Source organism: Budorcas taxicolor, chromosome 11 (assembly GCF_023091745.1).
Source record: "Budorcas taxicolor isolate Tak-1 chromosome 11, Takin1.1, whole genome shotgun sequence".
Lineage (NCBI taxonomy): Eukaryota > Metazoa > Chordata > Mammalia > Artiodactyla > Bovidae > Budorcas > Budorcas taxicolor.
The window spans coordinates 32,638,585-32,648,110 of record NC_068920.1 but is presented as its reverse complement, the minus strand read 5'-3'; positions in this window follow the sequence as shown (position 1 = coordinate 32,648,110).

Sequence of the window (9,526 nt, the reverse complement as noted above, 5' to 3'; positions counted from 1 at the left end):
CCCTGTCCATCACCAACTCCCGGAGTTCACTCAAACTCATGTCCATCGAGTCGGTGATGCCATCCAACCATCTCATCCTCTGTCGTCCCCTTCTCCTCCTGCCCCCAATCCCTCCCAGCATCAAAGTCTTTTCCAATGAGTCAACTCTTCACATGAGGTGGCCAAAGTATTGGAGTTTCAGCTTCAGCATCAGTCCTTCCAATGAACACCCAGGACTGATCTCCCTTAAGATGGACTGGATGGATCTTCTTGCAGTCCAAGGGACTCTCAAGAGTCTTCTCCAACACCACAGTTCAAAAGCATCAATTATTTGGCGCTCAGCTTTCTTCAGAGTCCAACTCTCACATCCATACATGACTACTGGAAAAACCATAGCCTTGACTAGACGGACCTTCGTTGGCAAAGCAATATCTTTGCTTTTCAATATGCTGTCTAGGTTGGTCATAACTTTCCTTCCAAGGAGTCAGCGTCTTTTAATTTCATGGCTGCAGTCACCATCTGCAGTGATTTTGGAGCCCAAAAAACTAAAGTCTGACACTGTTTCCACTGTTTCCCCATCTATTTCCCATAAAAACCTTAATGAAGATAAAAATTCTTTAAGTTATTTTTCAGTTTTTTCAGTTCCATTTTTCTCCTTTGGAATTATCTTTTACTTTATATTTTGATTTGGTTCACATTTCAACGCTTCAAAAGGGCTAGGAGTCTCTTTCATTCTTGTCCCATCCCTAACAGGCAACCACTGATCGAATTTCTTGTTTATTCCTCCAAAGATATTTCATGCATATGCAAGCAAACAGAATTCTATACGTATATATTCTTTTCCCCTTCATATAAGATTTAATATATGCTTTCCTGCAACTTGCTTTTTTACGTTTAACAAGATACCATGAATATACATTTCAAGAGCTTCCTATGTCTTCATTTTTCATTTTTGTTCTTTTTGTTTGTTTTGGGCTGCACCAGGAGGCATGTGGGATCTTAGTTGCCCCACTAAGGATCCAACTAATAACCCCTGCAATGGAAGCAGAGAGTCTTAACTCCTGGATCTCCAAGGAAGTTCTTTTATTTTTTAAAAAATTTCTTATGGTACTTTATTTATAGATAGGCAGTGTTTCTTAACCAGTTCCCTACTTGTAGGCATCTGGGATTGTTTTCTTTTAAAGTGAATACAACAACATATAATTTTGAATACAGTCATTTTGCAGATATGCCAGTGTGTTTTTGGATACAGTCCTAGAAGTGGTACTGCTGGGTGTATGCGGTTTAAAAACTTGGACAGAGATTGTCATATGCACTTCGAGAAACATTACAAGTTACAATCTCATCTGTAATATATTTGAGTACCTGTTTTGGTATGGTTATTTTTTAAACTATGAGAATATATGTGTGTGTGTGTGTGTGTGCTTAGTTGAGTCTAATTCTTTGTGACCCCTTGAACTGTAGCCGGCTGGGCTCCTCTGTCCAATTTTGCAGGCAAGAATACTGGACTGGATTACCATTTCCTTCTCCAGGGGATCTTCCGAACCCAGGGATCGAACACTCGTCTCCCGCATCTCCTGCATTGGCAGGCGGATTCTTTACCACTGAGCCACCTGGGAAACCCATGAAAATATGCAGGATACCTATTGGGAAGCCATCTGTATATAGATGATATTTAAAATCCTGGGACTGGATAGAACTAGAGCAATTAGGAAGTTAGTAAGAACAGAATAAGAAGGCCAGGTAAAGCTCTTAAACATGCCAACATTTACAGCAAAAGGAGCCAACAAAGGAGATTGAGAAGGAACAGCCAGTGTGGTAAGAAGAAAGCTAGAACAGTATGTCATAGCTTTAATGGTGCATGGGGTGGGGGTGGGGAGTTGGATCGTAAATATAAATTCATACAATCACTCTGGAGAACCATTTGGCATCTCATGGTAAAGATGTGCAATAATTCCACTCCTACAGACATATTCTATCGTGATGCATAGGGACCAAGGAGACAAAAGTTCACTGCAGGCAGCAGGTCTGCCATAAAAAGCAAAGGAAAAGTCAATGAAAAGTAAAAAGAGAGATAAATTGTAGCATATTCATACCATTCCCCAGGTGGCTCAGTGGTTAAGAATCTGCCTGCCAATGCAGGAGACACAGGAAACAAGAGTTCCATCCCTGGATTGGGAAGGTCCCCTGGAGTAGGAAACGGCAACCTACTTCAGTATTTTTGCCTGGAGAATCTCAATGGACAGAGGAGCCTGGGAGGCTACAGCCTATGGGGTCGAAAAGTCACAACTGAAGGACTGAGCATGCTTTCATACCATGGCTATTATCCGTCAATGAAAACAAATGAACTATTCGCATAAGCATGGTTCATCTCATACACAATGTTAACTTAAAAAGCGGGCTACAGAATGATAGATTGACAAGAAACAATGTACAGAGTTTTTCTACACAGGGTCTGGGCTGCCACACACAGGATCTTTTTAGTTGCAACAGGCAAACTCTCAGCTGGTAAGCATTGGGAGAGCAGAGTTTTAGTCACTGGACCACCAGGAAATTCCCCAGAGTCTTAAAACATGCCAAACAAAAGGATTTAGTAAATCCTTTTTACTAAAAGTCCTTAGTAAGATAAAAGCATCCATCAAATTCAAGACACATACACACACATCCCAGGCCATCCTGGCCAGGAAAATGTTAACTGAAACACGAATATCAAAACCACAAATGAAGAGTGTCTGCATAAGTTTCTACTGTTTACTATGTATATCACATATAGCAAGCAATACTACAATGTTACAAATTGACAAACCTGGTGACTCTATAAAACTTTCTTACAATTCTTTCTCTATTCTATTCTTCCAACTAGAATTACTTTGTAAAAAATTTGTGGAGTAAATCCAGAAGAACTGAACAAAATAAATAAAGGGAAGAGTTGCCAAATGTGGGGAAGGCTGATGAGAGGTAAAGAAAGATGAGGACATAGACATCTCCACTAGAATTAACAACACTTTGTTAGTGACCTTGACCAGAAGGACTTCCTTGAGGAATGTGAGCAGAAGCCAAAGGAAGTGACTGAAACCAAGAAAGAAGGATGAAGTAAGGACCACAGGCACAAATAAGCCTTGGGTGTCAAACTCTGGGGGTGGGTGGGGCAGGCAGGACTGGGAGGCGGGGTTGGATTCTGAGCATTCTTTGGATCCAGAGCCTAGAGAAAGGGAATTAACATTTATTTAGCTCTTTCCACAATCTTCAGAGAGATCTTCTGAACTAGGTTTTACAAACTGAAGAATGAATTCCTCCAATAGCCCTGGGTCCCTCAGAGAAATGAAGTACTTCGGCCTAGTTTCTGAATACAAAGACAATAATGTGAAGTTCCTGGGGGCTAGCTAGAAACTCATGCTCTGGGCCATTTTTCTCGATAATGTGTGAAAAATCAGTAGATTTTGCTTACCTGAAGCATTAAAAAAAACGGAGGGGGGGGGTCTTTGTTAGAATGTTTGCTATACAAGTATCTGACAAAGGATTTGTATCCAGAGTATATAAACAACTTCTATGACTTGATAATAAAAAGACAAACAACACAAGTGAGTAAAACACTTAAATAGGGGCTTTACGAGTGTAAGTATAGTGAGCACTTTAGTGAGTCTATTGATGGTTTTTAACAAATGCATGCAGCTGTGTCATCCACAGCCCTTTTCACAGTATAGAATGTTCCTCCCCAGAAAAAAGAAAAGGAAAAAAAAAGACTGTTGCCTTCACCCTAGAACATTCCCTTTGCTCCCTTTCATTTTCACTGATCTGGTAACTATCACCATAGGAGTCGTTTTGCCTGTTTTAAAACTTCATACAAAGGCACTCAGAGTATGGCCTTCTCTGTGTCTGGCTTATAATAAAGATACATGAATTGAAATTCGTATGTCAAAAAGTTCTCAGAAATAAAAAAAGTCAGGGGAAAATACAAACTCAAAATTTAGAAATCACTGGTTTTCCTGTAGCTCAGTGAGTAAAGAATCTGCTTGTAATGTGGGTCGGGAAGATCCCCTGGAGAAGGAAATGGCAACCCATTCCAGTTATTCTTGCCTGGAGAATCCCATGGACAGAGGAGCCTGGCAGCCTACAGTCCATGGGGTCACAAGAGTCAGACACAACTTGGCGGCTAAACCACCACCACACACCCATCAGAAAAGCTAAAAGTAAAATGTTGGCAAAAATGTGAAATAACCTGAACTCTTATCCATTGCCTATAGGAATATAAAGCAATCTCTTTGGAAATTAAGTTATGGATCTTCAAAGAAAATAAAACAACAAAGGCTTTATGGCCAGTGTTTATAATACATTCCTTGGTATTTACTCAAGAAAAATGATGATATATGTCCCTGAGAACTATATAGAAGAATGTTCTTAGTTGCTTTATTTGTAGTATCCAAAAACTGGGAATATCCTCAAATGTCGCTTCAGCTGTGTCCATCTCTGAGTGACCCTATGGACTGTAGCGCACCAGGCTCCTCTGTCCATGGGATTCTCCAGACAAGAATACTGGAGTGGGTTGCCATGCCCTCCTCCAGGGGATCCTCCCAACCCAGGGATTAAACCCAGGTCTCCTGCATTGGCAGGCAGGCTCTTCACCACTAGTGTCACCGGGGAAGCCCAGCAAGGGAATACTACTCAGCAGTTAAAGCGAAGACCTGCTGATGCATATAACAACCTGGACCCAGTGTCTGTGGGTCACAGAGATGTTCTGCCAGATGCAGAAAGCCCGACACAGAGAAGCACACTCTCTGAGTGCATTTGCATGAAGTTTTAAAACAGGCAAACGGACTCTACGGTGACAGTCACCAGATCAGTGAGAAGGAAAGGGAGCAAAGGGAATGTCCACCTTTCTATACTTTGATAGGCTCTGGATGACACAGCTGCATGTATTTGTTAAAAATTGTCAATAGATTCACTGAAGTGTTCTATTCATAAATGCATAAATCCTACCTCAATTTACCTGTGTTTGTAATTTAAAAAAAAAATTGTTTCTGTTTTGTTTTGGTTGTGCTGTGAGGCATGCCTGCCATTTCCTAACTTCCCATATCAAACCCAACCCTGGCAGTGAAACAAGGAGTCCCAACCACTGGATCTCCAGGGAATTCCCTACCAGGAGTTTAAGATCACTGTCTCCTTTAATCTACACAGTGTTCCTGTGAAGAGGAACTTTCCATTTCAGAGATCTATACCTGAGATTCCAGGGTTTAAATAATCAGTCTACAACATTGCCCAGGAGCAAAGCTGGAGGGGTACCCAGGACTCCTCCCTCCAAGTCTGCCTGTTTCCATGATCCCATCTCAGGACCCCAAAGAAGGAGGAAGACTTTGAATGGGTGGTGAGACTGGGGATAATGAATCAGCTGCATCTGCACAGAAAGAGAGGTGAAGCCTCCTCTCCCCTCCCCCAGCCCCTCCAAGGAACTAAACTCATCCCCTCTGACTCACCGGGCACCCCTCTCTCTACAATGGCTAGAACTGGGAAGGAAGGAAGAAGAAATTGCTTTTGCATTTTGTGGGCCCTTCTCCTCCTGGGGTCTCTGCCTTTCCACTCTTATGCCCCACACTGGTCCATCCACTTCATAACTGAGTGCCTACTGAGTGCCAAGAGCTGTGCTTGTCTCTGGGGGTAAGCAAAGGAGTAAGACAGCTCCTGCTCTCAAAGAGTTTACTGTGTAAGGGGAATGAAGACACTAGAGAAGGTTGCAATAATCTTCTGTGTTCAAATTGGGTGCCATCCCCATCATTGGAGGGAGGGTGCTTAGTATCTTCAGTCGTGTCTGACTCTGCAACCCATGGATTGTAGCGTGACAGGCTCCTCTGTCCATGGGATTCTCCAGGCAAGAATACTGGAGTGGGTTGCCATGCCCTCCTCCAGGGGATCTTACTGACCCAGGGATCGAACCAGAGACTGTTATTTCTCCTGCACTGGCAGGCAGGTTCTTTACCACTTGCGCCACCAGGGAGGACAGCGACAATTCAGGGAAGGGCACCTGGATAGAGCTGACACAGAGGGTATGACAGGCTCCAGAACTCTACTGGAATTCAAGTCTGGACACAGGTAAATGATGTCTTTCTGACTGAACTCTTTTCAGGCTTCCTGAGAGATGAGCAAGCTCATTCCAGAACAAGGAAGACAGGTGGGGTGAAGAGACCATTCCCCAAGGACATAGGCCCAGGTCACTTCTACTAGTTACCACTGCCTGCCCACCCTTCACACTTCTAGGTCCAACCTTCTTCCAAACCCCTCAAAGCCCTTGACGACATTCTGTGGTGTTCAGCATGGGTACCATGACCTTAGCCAGCTGCAGAACCAGACTAGTGAGGAACAAAGTAGCACTGATCCTGGCTGAATCACTAGGGGAGGTGAAGTCCCTTTGAGGCAGAGATAAACTTGGCAGTTCAGCCTCATTAAAAGCTTTAATTATAATTCCAAATGGTCTACAGACCCATGAAAGATCATTCAACGGATTAGCCATAACATCTACAGCTGATAAAGACACAGGGACAGGGGTGTTCTTTAAAATGGAAGCTTTGGAGACTAGAGACAGTTTCCTTAATTGTAAACATAATCTAACAATGTAAATGAAAATACCTACCACCCTCTGACCCAGCAATCTACAGTGGGGAGTATCTCCTATAGAGATTTCATGTTAAGAACATCTAAGGATGTTTATTGTCGATTTATTTGTAGTGTTGCACTGGAAACAGACCAAGTGCTCATCAAGTGAAAGACTAGATAGACTGTGATTTACACATAGTATAGACTGACGTGCAGCTATTAAAGAGAGGAGTTTAATCTATTCATACAGAGGGACATCTATGAATTACAGACTGTTATGAACAGTAGGTTCCTAATATTAATGAACTCAGGTTCAATTTTCGGGTCTAAAAGATCCCCTGGAGAAGGAAATGGCAACCTGCTCTGGTCTTCTTGCCTGGAAAAGTCCATGGACAGAGAAACCTGGTGGGCTACAGGCCACAGAGTCAGAGGCGACTGAGCGGCTGAACACGTGAACAGTATTAGCCTATTTCTGTAAGAAGAAGAACAAAGAAACCTCAGATATGCGGACAGATGCTTGTATGTCATTAAAGAAACATTTGGAGGGGTACAGTGCAGACTTAATGCATTTACCTCCTGGTGGTGCTAACAGAATATATTTGTTACCTTTGCTTTTCAACTTCTCCCGGCTTCCCCTTCCTCTCACTCTCACCTCTCTATCTCCCGGCAGACTACAAGCAGAGAGCTGACTCCTGGATTTGAGGCAACACTATCTGGATTTGGGAAAAGAAGATTTCAGCTTGCAGACCTCACAGGAGAGGTCATAGGGTCAGTTGTTGAGAAGAAAGAGGTTGGTTTACTGTGAGCAGTGGAAAAGGAGTAAATTGAGATACAGGGAGATATTTTCCCAAACTGGACAAAGCCTAAACCTTTCTCTCTTCAGCCCTCCATTCTTTCCCTTTCTTCTTTCTGCCTTGAGAGAGGCGAGAAGTTAAAATAAGTGGTTTGCTACCGTGGTTTAGAGCAAGACTTCATTGGTCCCCATCAGCCATTTCAGCTAGTTCTCCCAACCAGTGAGGTGATGGCTGGGCTGACAGCAGCAAGACCATCATCACACCTTTAGGAAACCTTGCCAGGCCAGCCACACTTGGCAGGGAGCAGTGGCCCTCACCTGCCCTCCCTGGGTCATGCTCTATAACCAGATGCTTGCATTTGTCTTTGTGCAGGTTCTAGACATTGCACTCATAATAAAGGATTATGTGGAGAGTTTGTTAGCCCAGCTCTAAATTCGTTTGGAGGACTTGTTTTTTAATGACTCTCTAAGACCCAAGTAGCTCAAGTGATAAAGAATCTGCCTGCAATGCAGGAGACCAGGGTTCAATCCCTGGGTGGAGAAGAACCCCTGGAGAAGGGAACAGCAATCCACTCCAGTATTCTTACCTGGAGAATTCCACGGACAGAGAAGCCTAGCAGGCTATAGTTGGAGTTGCAAAGAGTCAGACACGATTGAGCGACACACACACAAAAGAGTCAGACACGATTGAGCGACACACACACACACACACACACACACACACACACACCCAGACACACACACACACACACACACACCCAGACACACACACACCCAGACACACACCCCCAGACACACACACACACACACACACACACACACACACACACACACACACACACACACACACACACCCAGACCCAAGAAGTGCTTCCCAGGTAGTGCTCGTGGTAAAGAACCTGCCTATCAATGCAGGAGACTCGAGTTTGATCCCTCGGTTAGGAAGATCCCCTGGGGGAGGGCATCGCAACCCATTCCAGTATTCTTGCCTGGAGAATCCCATGGACAGAGGAGCCTGGCACGCTACAGTCTGTGGGATCGAAAGAGTCGGACACAACTGAAGCAACTGAGCATGCACCATGCACGCACAAGACCCAGGAGAGTGGAGGAGCCAGGTCTGATGACTCAACTGGCTTGCCATCTCCTGCAGAGAGCTGGCCTGGGCAGAAGTGAAGCTGCCTACCCTTCAGGTTTAACAGGAGGGTGGGGAGGGGAGGGGAGGGTGCCTCAGCCTTGCCAGCCTCAGCACCTCAAAATAGGGCTGGAAAGAACTGCAGACAAACTTAACTTTCCACTAAGGTTCTGGGTCGGACTGCAGGCAAGCACAGGACTGATCTGGCTCAGATGTCTGGCTACCAGCCAACCAGGCACCCAGGCACCCACCCCTCCTGTCTCTCCCTCTGGTATGGGACTCTTGCCAAGAAACATACCACTTAGAGCAATCAGATTACTGATTGTAATCTCAAAAGGGTATAGTTGAGTGAGGGGAAAGGCAGAAGGTGTTTTAGGGGCTACTGGGAAGACAGCGGTGCAGGGGCCACATGGGGAGAAGGGATTCTGGGAGCCTAGAAGGTGGCGAGCTACGCAAGGAGCATTGCTGTAGATATCCTAGGTCCGCCCCTCCCCCTCCTCTGGGAGGCTGTCTTCTTGGCAGACAGCAGATAGATGCATGACAAAGGGGCCCTGATGGCTCTGTCTTGGGGGTTGGGGAGATGGCTGGGGAGGGGCCCCTCCTGGTCCAAAGCACAGCTCCCCACCCCCACCAGGTCCCTTAATCTATCAGGTTTTTTTGGCAGTTAGTGGCTTAGAGGCAAATATAGCTCCAGTTTCAGTGCCCTGTAGATCTTTCATCAGACCTATGGGAAGTCTTGAAATGTACGCATATATTAGTTGCTCAAAAAGTACTCACAGATGAGCTGCAACAGAGGCTATGTGATATGAATTTAGGAGAGAGTTAAAAAAAAAAAAAAAGGCTCAAAGGATTCCCAGATACGACCAAGCTGAAGACAGCAAGCCACAGTCAAGAGGACCCCCAGCAGGACCCCCAGCACCTCAGAAGGCAGATGCTGAGCAAACAGCCTCAGACAGGGAGGGGATGAAGAGATGTCTAAGTCGACAGAGGTCTATGTTCCAGGCTCAGGATTCTGGCCTTCCAAGCTGTATGGAGCT